The following is a 12,299-nucleotide window of genomic DNA, read 5'->3' on the forward strand; positions in this document are numbered from 1 at the left end:
TAAACAGTACAATATCAAAACATAAATAAGCTGTACTTTAACAATGTCTCACATGCACTTCTGCTGGGGTGATATACATTCTCCCATGCCCTTGTATGCTACAATACATAGGGAAAACCATCAGGCCTGTGAAAACGCGTATCATGAACACAAAAGTGATATTCTGAGAAATTATGTAAAATCACCTGTTGCCAGACAGTTCCATGAAGCTCATGTCTCAACACTTTCCTTTTCCTTTTTAATTGAAGAGATAACTAAAATGTGTAGAGGGGTGATGTGAATGAAAGACTGCTTCAAGCTGAATGTACCGGTAAATGGATTTTTACATGAATACTTTGCATCCAGAGGGCCTTAATGAAGAGTTGTCTCTCTCAGTCTCTCTTGCTTTTTATAAGGTTCTCCATAGCTGATGTACGTTTGCCGATATTTGTATGTATTCACCATGAACTTTTCTATACTTCTGAATTTTGTAAGTTGTAAGTTGTAAAGTTGTGTAGATGACTTGTAACTAAGATTCTCTATCCTTTAAGAGTGATTTGACAATAATTCCTTGTTGTCTCTCTTTGTGTATGTAGTCTTTCAATGGTGTTCATTTCCTGTAGGCCCTTGGTCTCCACAGTGCTAATGGGCTGATTGCTGACACTCTGTGCCTTCAATCAGCATCTCTACCATTGGTTACCTCAAATAGGCCTCCTGCCTACTTATAGCCAACATGTGCAACCTACATTCAGTGTTGATGGTGAGGACCTTACATTCCTCTCCCTCTGTGTCACTTTATTTTCACCATGTCAGTTTTTGTTTTTGCATCCAAAGAGCCTCATTCTTCCTTCAGGGTGAGAGCCCCTTCTTTTTGCTTATGGACTTTCATGCTGGCCTCTTGCACCGGTTTAGAGTAAGCCTAGCCACAATTTGCAACTCTAGATTTTTTAATAATGGGATGAATCTAGAGTTGCAATACCCTCCATTGACTCCCCACTCATCCAATTTGGTTTGCGATCTGCTTGTCTTAAACAACGTTAAACTCACCAACATTGCAGCGTAGTCCAAACTTGAATCATCCTCTTTCAATCTGCCAAGCTTGTTTTTCATAAAAATCCACCGTAGACATGTTATGAGCTACTTTCTGTCAAGACATTCTGAGCAGGTGATTATTTTTCTAAGTGCTGGATTTTGTAAGCACTCGTCGTAAGTCACTGAACGGCCCTGCGTACCACCTGTTTTGAATTTGCACATAATGCAGGAGGCACCTGTTAACAAAAACGAGTGCTTCCAAACTGCAACACTTAGAAAAAGAATCGTCTGCACAAAATTTCTTGACAGAAAGTAGCTCATAACATGTCTACGGTGGATTTTTAGGAAAAACAAGCTCAGCAGATTGAAAGGGGATAATTCAAGCTTGCCCTACAGCTGCAATGTTGGTGAGTTTAACGTCGTTTAATACAAGCAGATCACAAAAGCAAATTGTATGAGTGGGGAGTCAATGGAGGGTATTGCAACTCTAGATTCATACCATTATTAAAAAATTGCGGTAGAGTAAGCCTTGAGTTTAGAGTGCACTTCCCTACCTCCTTCACCATGTCTGTGGGGGTCTTTTTTTTTACCTCGTCATCCATCCAGCCCCCACAGTACTTTATGATGTATATGAAGTGACTTTCATCCCATCCCTGCAACCCAATAACTCCCTCACTAGCTCTCTTATCTCTCATCTAGGATCTGGGCGGTGTTCCTTCAAATCACTATCGCAATTATGTCACGATTGAGCTTGTCTATCGGCTAGAAGAAGAAAAACAAAACTTCTAGATGATTCCATTAACCTACACCAGGGGTGCCCAAAAAGTAGATCATGACCAGTAGATCACAAAGGCTGTGCAGGTAGATCACATGACATGCCAGAATATTTGATTTAAATCTATAAAAACTATTTTTGGCATCTGCTACTTGAATTAAGGTGACTTGATTGACATCAAAAGGCCCTCTAAGCTCAAACCCACAATTCAATATTTTGTTTTGAACAGTGTTGCTGTGCACAAAAACATCTGTAGCAAATGGGGGGGGAAAAAAACCTAATCTATTCCATTTCTGTCCCTTATTTCCCTTTGATAGTGCGTTTGTCTCTCTCTCTCTCTCTCTCTCTCTCTATATATATATATATATATATATATATATATATATATATAGCTCTCAAGTCAAACATCCGTGTGAACTGAGTGGTGCAACTCCACCTCTTTCTCTCTCTCTCTCTCTCATTAGCAGGCAACAGTGCAGCACTATCCCTCTCTCTGTTTCTGGCACAACAGCGCCCCTACTGGTACTCATAGTCATATATAGCTCTGGTCCATAGCCTTCTACTGCTTCAGTATAAGGCCATAGCCTTATACTGAAGATGACTTTCGGTTTTGAATCTCAAATTTAAATCAGACCAGCCTCTCCTCTTCAGCGTAAATAAAAAGAACGTTTTTGCCCCCCACCACACGTATAAAGGGTACTTTTTGGCCAAAAGGGGATTTTGTTTCCACCAGAAAAAAAATACTTTTAGTTACTCCAATGCGCCCTCTACCAATATTGCCCAGAGAACTGCCTCATAGAGAATATTTTTCCTCCGGTGAAAAAAAAATCCCTTTCTGGCCAAAAAGTACCGTTTATACATGTGGTGGGGGGCTCAGAGTGTGTCCACTAAGGAAAGTAGGCTTTCTAATGACACAACCCGCCTTTGTTTTGGTGAGTAGCAAAAACGTTCTCTTTATTTACGCTAAAGACCGTAAAGAGGAGAGGCTGGTCTGATTTCGATTTGAGATTTAAAACCGAAAGTCCCATAGCCTTATACTGAAGTAGTAGAAGGATATGGACCAGAGGTAAGTCATATACTGGTGCTCATTAACCAACACATAGGCGGACACATAGGTACATAGGTGAACACGGACATTGCTGTTCCTTGGGAGTGGTTGCACCACTCAAAATGTGTGGGCACCCCTGACCTACACAAACAAGATGAACTCAGTTGTTGTACTAAACTAATTTTAATTGATATATTTTTGGTTAATTAGTCCCACTAACATCCTCCATGTTCCTGTTGTGTTTGACCTTTGCAGGCCTTTAGTCCAAATGCTACGCTGCACAAACATGGATTCCACCTACACAGGTGACGCTGTGACGGCCATCTAGCTGCCAAGACCTCTGCAGAGGGGTGAGACCCCCCTACACACACACACACACACACACACACCCTCTGACTGGATCAGTATTTAAATAGGCTTTACAGTATGTGCACAGAATAACTCATCCTACTTCCGGGCGCGCCGCCTTCCCTATGAGGTGTTACTTATTATTAAGGCTCTGTTCCATTCTGGTCAAACAGGACCTTTTTTTGCACAGCCTGGGAGTCAATGGGCACTGATGGGACGCTTGTTTTCAACAAAGATGGCGAAAGCGAACATTCTTTGTTCTGTGCTTATACAGAGTAATGGTGCTGCTACTGAGCATGTTGTCTCACTGGAAACGCTGCTACACCAGTGGGTAAGTGTCATTGAGGCCCTGTACAGGTGTGTAACTCTTGAGAGGGTACACATGGAACCAAGGGTCCATTTGATTAAGTTTCATTTGTACACTCTCAGGGGTCACTGCGCACTTAATGGAACAGAGCCTTAACCCTAGAACACTAAACATATTTTTTGTTATTTTTTTGCCTAACGTAAAATATTCCATAAAAAATATTTCTCAAAATATATTGAAGTACAGAAATACATGGCAACTTGATATATATTGATAATATTTGATAACTTTTCACAACAAAAGAAAATCATGGGGGTCCATGATCTTGGATGCAATACGGGGAATACTGAAAAGTTTGTTTCTGTTGGGCATGGGCAGTATATGCTTTTGTTTAATAATAACGGAAGATAGGGGCAAAAGATAATGATCTTAACTCATGAATTACCGGTAGATGAAGTCTTTGCTGAAAATGTGACTGGATAGATGTAATGTGTTGATCAAACCTAAGTTTATTGGTTGGCAAAAGGGCCTTTCTGCGTGGAGTTTGCATGTTCTCCCCGTGTCCCCTAGGTTAGGTACCCTCACAAAAACATGCAGTAATCCTGGTCTCTAAACTGCCTCCCCCTGGCCAGCCGGGGCACCTGATGGAGGGGAAAGGAACTGGTTGGAATAACGTGTTCCTTCCACGCTCTACGTCCAACCAGGGAAACTCCCCCCTGTCGGGTGTAATTGATTGATTGAAATATCTATTAACAGTTTGCAGAATTACAGTACATTTCAAGCACAAACTCAAAGGAGCAACTTGGACACTCATGCATGAAGGAAGCATGAGTTCAAGTCCGTTGCTCTCCCCAGGTTGGCGGAGGGTGTGTAGAGCCCAGGATCACATTAGATAATTGACACAGGGGCGAAAAATGGGTTACAAAATCGTGGGATAAAAATTATATTAAAAAAAACACCTACGTTTATTGTCCAGGGTGAGTCCTCTCACCCTGGACCCCTGAGGCTCTTGAAAGGGGCTCCTGAGCAGCTGCTCACCAGTGGTGGAAAAGGTGCTCACATTTATTTATTTAAGTAAAAGTCTTACTTGAGTAAAAGTACAAAGGTATTGGTATCAAACTGTACTTAAAGTACCAAAAGTAAAGAAGTACTCATTGTGCAGAATGTCCTGTTTCACAAGTTCAAAATGTACACGTTTTTGGGGGCTTTTCCCTCTGCAGTAGGTAGACAGGAAACGGAGAGAGAGATGGGGAGAGACACAAGAAAGTTCATCTGGATCGGTACTCGAACCCGCGACACACTGACTGCTGGATTACCAGCCAAGGTGCCCGGACTGCTAAGAATATATAAGAATTTGAAAATGGCCAATCTACAAGCTTGTAGATCTGATTATCAAATGGCCGAAATGTATATAGGGCTGAAGTGGTTAATGTGTTTTGTAATAATAATCAAAATCTACAAAGTAACTAGTAACTAAAGTTTTCATATAGGCTTAATTGTAGTGGAGTTCCACTGATATTTAGTTAAGTGGAGTAGAAGTAAAAGTATTGGAAATACTCAAGTAAAGTACAAATAGATAAAAGAATCCTCAAACTACAATTATTGTAGCTACTATAGTTACTTTGTAGATTTGAAAATAGCGGATCTACAAACTTGAAACGGGACATTCTGCATAATGAGTACTTTTTACGTTTGGTAAGTACATTTTGAGGCCAATACATTTGTACTTTTACTCAAGTGCATTTTGAATTCTGGACTTTTACTTGTAACATAGTATCCCTACATTGTGAGTACTTTTTCCATCACTGATAGGTGGTCTATTCAGCCCAAGTTTTGCTTGGGCTGTATAAAGCTTTTGTGCCCTCTACTGGCAATAACGTGTTACTTCTGCCGTTGTCCTGACCTGTGTCATTGTCTCCAACCAAAATCTCCACCAGGCCTTTAGGATGTTACTGGTAGGATCACATATAAACCCCTATAAAACATACCGACAGCCGGTCAGCAAGTGGATTCATGAATGTATGTTTATAGACAATATTTTAGGCCAATAAAAACGACTATATACCAAATTTCCCATGCCACAAGCCATGCCGGCTGCTGGACTAATACAAATACAATAATAATAAATAGAACTGCACTCTGTCGAGTGCCTACTTGCTTGTTGCAAGCAGAGCGTGCAAGTACTGTAGACCGCTACAAACTTTCAAATCTCAGCCTGTGAAAGAACGTTTGCAATAAAGTTCTAAAAGCACACTTCTATCTACATAAACTATTCCAAAATTTGATCAGATACAAGATAATCATATTAATCTGAGGTAGTTTATCTGCTTTAATTTGATGTTTCTCAGATGCCCAGTGACTATTGACACAAAGAATGTTCTCAATATAAATCAATGTCAGAGCTGCTGAAAACTGATTGTATATACCGGTATGCAGTTTAATAAATGATGAAGAAAATGGATTACTGTAGATATGCCTGCATTTATTGATCATTGCTGAAGACATTCATACACATACATGGTTTGGACAACATGAATATAGTCCACTTTTTCTTCCTGACAGGGTACAGTACTAATACATTGTTTACACATTTTTTCAGAAAGGCTACATAATTACATCTCTTGAGTTGAATATGCTCGCATTTAATCCCAGCAATGAAACAAAATAAAAAAGGTCCAATGGATCAAAACAAGTAGTTATTTAGTTACAAGCTTTTTTAAAATAATTTATCATTTTACAACCAGGTAGCCCTTTTTTAGATGGAACGTGAATTTCTTTTAACCACTTAAACCCTATACTTCAGATGACTGTGGCCCCACAGAGGTCTAAACTTGTTTCCCTATTTTCACTTAAAAGAAATCTACAACCTCAATGTGTCAATGCTACTTGTTGAGCGATTGTGATGGGTCATTTTGACAAATGAGCTTGCTAGGATTCATGTGGTTAAAATAGATGACAAATGGATATAAGGTTTCTGCAAGTCAGTGACAAATTTACATATGAATTGCATTTTTTTGATGACCGGTTTTTATTACTGAAGTCAACTACATGCATTCTATTCATAGTTTACTACATTACTTTTTTTTCTTTGTTTATTACCAAGAAGTGTAATTTTTATTTAAAACCCATTTAGACCTGGCTGAGGTTGATTCTTGAAAGAAAAAAGTCTTCCAAATCCACAAACCCTATGTTTCTAGGTCAGTGGTTCTGAAGCTATTTCATGTCAAGGACCCCAAAAATTATATGTAATTGGCCACCGATCCCCATCTGAAATTATGTTGTTCCAGGGATATCTTTGAGGCACATTTTCACAAATATCAGATCTACAAGCTTGTAGATATATCTTTCAATAGCTAAAGTATATGAGGGAAAATAAAGGGAAGCTCCGCACACTCAGATCTGCGCACCATGCCTGAAGAAGGTCAGTAGACCGAAAGCTTGCAAAAAAATAAACCGATTGTGCGCAGATCTGAGTGTGCGGAGCTTCCCTTTATTTTCCCTCATATTCCTTTTGTGGCTCCAGCACCTCCCTAAAGTTTTTTTTCAGCAGATGAGCGGTGGTCCCTCTTCTATAATAGCTAAAGTATAACAATGCTTAAAACACAAAGGGGTTCACGTCCTGAATGGGTTAATGTTCCTATGCCCAGCTTTGTGTGTGCGTACCCACCCCATAGCGATGTTTCGGTCTCTATCCTTTTACTTACTCTATGGTCATAGTACTGCAATTCCAAATTGTTATAACTCACGTTGCGTCAAGTCATTACATCATTGGTCAATAAACGACCGACAATACAAATACACAAAAAACAATGAACATTACAAGACAATTACTGATCAAATAAACGACCGTATTGATCCCTTGGCAAGGCTGTGTGTGTGTGTGTGTGTGTGTGTGTGTGTGAGAGAGCGTGCGTGCGTGCATGCATGCATGCGTGTGTGCGTGCGTGCGTGCGTTTACAGTGGGAACCACTCTACAAACAGGCTGATGCTGGTGGAGTCGTGTACAGGAAGACGGTATACAGCCGCACTGTGGGCAGGGATAAACCAATCACTGCATGGGGGTAGAAGGGATAAACCAAACAATGCATAGGGGTAAAAGGGATAAACCAAGTGAGGACACAAAGTGATTGGCCAGAATGTGATGATGATGGATGTATAATTAATGAGAGCGCCCCTCACTTCACACAAGTGTTTTTGTTTTTTTACTCATCTTAGATGTGTACCATGCTAAATTCATTTAGCTTGCTCTTCATCCAGTCCCATAACTCACTGTAATTTAACTTAGCAAATAGATTTTTCTGGAACGCAGGGAAGGCTGTGTGCCCTCTACCAGGACACTTACTGAAAAGCCTTGTCTCCTTGAAAACCTTGACCAGTTCTAAGATGTCTTCATCCTCTCTGGAATTTTTGTGATAACCAGACGGGTCAGAGAGACCTAATTCTTGGTCTACTTGTTGCATTAGGTCTCTCAGTACTGCAAGGGACTTACTGATCCGTAAGGCAGTGACCTCAGTCATGTTTGGACCCACACCTTTTAAGAAGGATTTTAAAAAATTGTTGAGGTGCTCAAGGTGAAGATCTAACGGGATGTTCCTGCCCATTCCTCCCTTACCATTGAAAAACCGGTTCCACGTCACTGAATGTGCCAACTGAGGAGACAAGGTGGCTTTAAGCTGCACTGTGAGAAGCAGGGTACTGTAAGCATAGTGAGTATGCTTGTAGGTTTTGTAGTAAAGCAGAGCCACCTTGTACAGTTGCATGAGCCTTTCCCCATCTCCCTCTTTAATAGCATCCTGCATGGCAGCTAAGAACAAACCAAACCCTAGCCTGGCTTCTGAGTGTTCCCTTACATGGTCTGAATCACTCTGAGACTGAGTCTGAGTATTTGTCTCGGTCATGGTGTCAAGAGTATTTGTCTCCGTCATGGTGTCATCATCATGTGTTAGGCCATGTTTCGTCTTTTCGTGGTATGACCTTGTCTTGGCAAATATGTATAGCTTAGTACAACCTGCAGCTCGACATGGAAACTTGGTCTGAATCACTCTGAGTCTGAGTATTTGTCTCTGTCATGGTGTCATCATCATGTGTTAGGCCATGTATGGTCTTCTCGTGGTATGACCTTGTCTTGGCAAAGATGTATAGCTTAGTACAACCTGCAGCTCGACATGGAAACTTGGTCTTCTCTGGAGGCTCTCTGACAATATCTGGTACACCAAGGTCTTTAAACAGAGCAAAAGAGTCTATAACCTCTCCAACTGTCTTGTGCAGCCAGCTCCGCTTATCCTCATCCGTGCTCTGTAACACCTCGCCAGGTATCAGACCATCAGGAACATCTGGGGCAAGTGCAAAGAAGAAAATTGTGTCATAGTCTGCCCTAGGTATTGTGCTTCTTTTGACAAACAAGAGTTTAAGTGAAAGGGGCACTTCAGCCATAATGCATTTAAAATTAATTAAAATTTCTGATTGTTATTGAGGGGGACCCATACCCTGCCTTCGGTGTAATTTCTTTCCAGAATATTATCCTCATATCTAAGTGGCTATGTTTAGTTTTGTTGACATTATGTCAACACATTATTTTCCTTGCGACAAAAAGAAAATCAACCAAGTGCTTGATGGAGATGCAAAAATGTAATGTAAAGTAGGGCTGGTGCTTCAAGGATCAGTGGGACTGGAATAATAAAGAAAAGGCGGCGATCCGAGCACTCAAAATGTTAAAGTGTGGATAAAAATAAATGTACTTTATTTAGAAAAGCTGAAATAAGCAAACATGTTTTCAACTCAAAACAGTCTTCATCAGGGCAAGTATGAGGAGTATCATCAGGCCTACTTGCCCTGATGAAGACTCTGTTGGAGTCGAAACATGCAATTATTTTAGCTTTTCTAAATAAAGTACATTTATTTTTATCCACCCTCTCCTCATTTTTTACCTTTTGAGTGCTCGGATCGACGCCTTTTCTTTAGTACATTATTTTCCTTACCCTCAGTGTCTGTCAGCCCTAAATGCTCCATTGTGGCTGCCAGCAAGAGCGCCGCCGTGTCCTTCTTGACCACCTCCTTATACGGGTTGTATGCTTTGTGTGGTCCCGCTTTTGCATTGCTGCACTTCATCTTATTCATGTTGGCACACAGTGTGCCGTGGTCCCGTGCAGATTCCTTAAAGAATATACTATGGTATATCTGAACAATCACAACATACAGTATTAGACTACTTATATAGGTTGTGTTGTAGACATCATGGGAAAAGTCATAATGTGCAATATTGCTATTAAAAACATACCACTGATAGATTGTGTCGTTGCTGTCAGGAAGACGACTTGTATCTCCATATTAAAACAATATATATATATATATATATATATATATATATATATATATATATATATATATATTATTATTTTTTTCTTTTTCCTTTTCTTTCCTTCTCAATGTTTTGGTCAGGGATAATATGGCTGATTTTGACCTACTTCATATAAGTGCATATAACTACAACAGTAGTTAAAATAGCAGATCTACAAGTTGTGCTTGTAGATCAGCCATTTTGGGTATTTTAAATAATAAGTAAAAAGGAACGGTTTGGGACTTAAAAGGTTTCCACCTGACAGCAATGACAAACTTTTATTTCATTGAAATGGGATGCAACATGCAGCATGCATAAAACAGTTATTACTTCTCTAATTCAACTTGGAACACGTTGAACTTGAACCAGAACTTGTTTACCCCCAACCTGTCCAACACGAACTTGTTGAACATGAACACATGCACTCCATATCCTGAAACGTCTGGACATGAAAACATCATTACAATTTATATGGCCATTTTGCCTTCACTTATTTCCAATACTATGCCCTAATTGTCTACCGCTCACTTCATACAAGTTTCGGACAGCATGCCAGTCAAGGAACATGAATTGCAGGTCTTCCAGCCTGTCTTTTTTACTTCCCCCGTTTGCGAAGGACCACTGGATATTTCGACTATTGGCCTCAGTTAGCCTGTCACCACCAACTAAAATTGGAGTGGAACCATCAGGGGTGTTTGGCACATACCTATGCCAGCCAGGCACATAATAAAATGTACATATTATTTTATATAGTATTTACATTAGTTTATATTTCATGCTACATTTATGTGTACCATAGTTAATCAAATGAATCAATGTATTTAAAAAGAAAATCACTTTTAATAACATGATTAAAATTAGCAAAGATGGCATATGTAGCTCTACAATCTCAACAATTGTAAAAGTTTGATGGGGTCAGGGCTTATAGATGGCCAATTCATTTCTGCATGATAACCTTGTATAATGAATTATAAAACAAGCCTTGGGTTTACTCATATCAATTTCAGCAATCACATTAAAACAAACTTACATTGTGATTGTGAAATTGTTCATATATACGTGTGTGTGTGTGTGTTTGTGTGTATATAAAAACTTACAAAACTTATAAAAACTTACTCTTTCTGTATGTGCTGGAGAATTTGAGCCAGATCTGATGTAAGGTTCTCATTCTTTAGAAGGAGTCCCACTGGATGCTTATATCAGAGAGGAAACGGGAGGGGGGATGAGGAGTGTAGAGAAAAAAATATCAGAATCATCCAACATCAGCCAGAATTTTGGCTTAGTAAAAGTCTGTAGTTAGTTAAAGTTGCTAGTCATATGTGAGAAGAGTCTATGGTCTCTACTCTTTACACAAGCTTGCCTGATATCAGACTCAATAACTTGAAGTGAAGTGAGCAAATTCAAAGGTCTGGACCTAGGCATGTTTTACGTGAGTACAACTGAGGAGAAAGGCTTGAATGCTGATAGATGTTTGCAGATAATCCTGCTGGCAAGTACTATGAAGTCCCGACGCAAGACTTTCTGGGTATCAACATTAGGCAGGGAATTGGAAAGGTCATAGTCCTTAAGATTGGTGACTGGCTTTTCGCCACTGAGGTGATGCAAAGGAACTCTGTCCTCCACTACAGTATGGTGGGTCCAGTGAATGGATTTATTAGGGTTTGTGGCTGTTTGGTGGTGTACAGCTACAAAGAAATCGAGGTTGTCCATTATAACAGAATATGAGGGTGGTATTGTGTGCTGGAGAGGGTTGGTGGTGTGGCTGTGTTGCCTTCTGCACAGACAGCAGGTGGAGGAGAGAACAGGGCAGGTGGTGTGGCTGTGTTGCCTTCTGAACAGACAGCAGGTGGAGGAGAGAACAGGGCAGGTGGTGTGGCTGTGTTGCCCTCTGAACAGACAGCAGGTGGAGGAGAGAACAGGGCAGGTGGTGTGGCTGTGTTGCCTTCTGAACAGACAGCAGGTGGAGGAGAGAACAGGAGGTTTTTTTTGCTGTGTTGCCCTCTGCACAGACAGCAGGTGGAGGAGAGAACAGGGCAGGTGGTGTGGCTGTGTTGCCCTCTGCACAGACAGTGGGTGGAGGAGAGAAGAGGAGGGTATTTCTTTCTGTGTTGCCCTCTGCACAGACAGCAGGTGGAGGAGAGAACAGGAGGGTTTTTCTTGCTGTGTTGCCCTCTGCACAGACAGTGGGTGGGGAAGAAGGTCTTGGAGGAGACATTGGGAGGGTTGGTGTTATATCATCATTTAACCTGATTTCTAGAAAACCTACCCCCAGGTCTGACATCTCAGATTCAGAAATGTCTGACTGAAAACTGAAACGTGGAGTAGTTGGCTCTCCTATGCTCTCCTGTGAAGTGCCGCCATTTTCTATTAGAGCTTTTAATTTATGTACGTCTGCTCCACAGAGTGCTGACATAGCATGTTGTTTGAGGACAGCATTTGCATGTGTGGTGGTGATCCCCATCCTGCTCAGACG

This window comes from Protomyctophum parallelum (genome assembly GCF_964188405.1).
Source record: "Protomyctophum parallelum genome assembly, chromosome: 21".
Taxonomy (NCBI): Eukaryota; Metazoa; Chordata; class Actinopteri; order Myctophiformes; family Myctophidae; genus Protomyctophum; species Protomyctophum parallelum.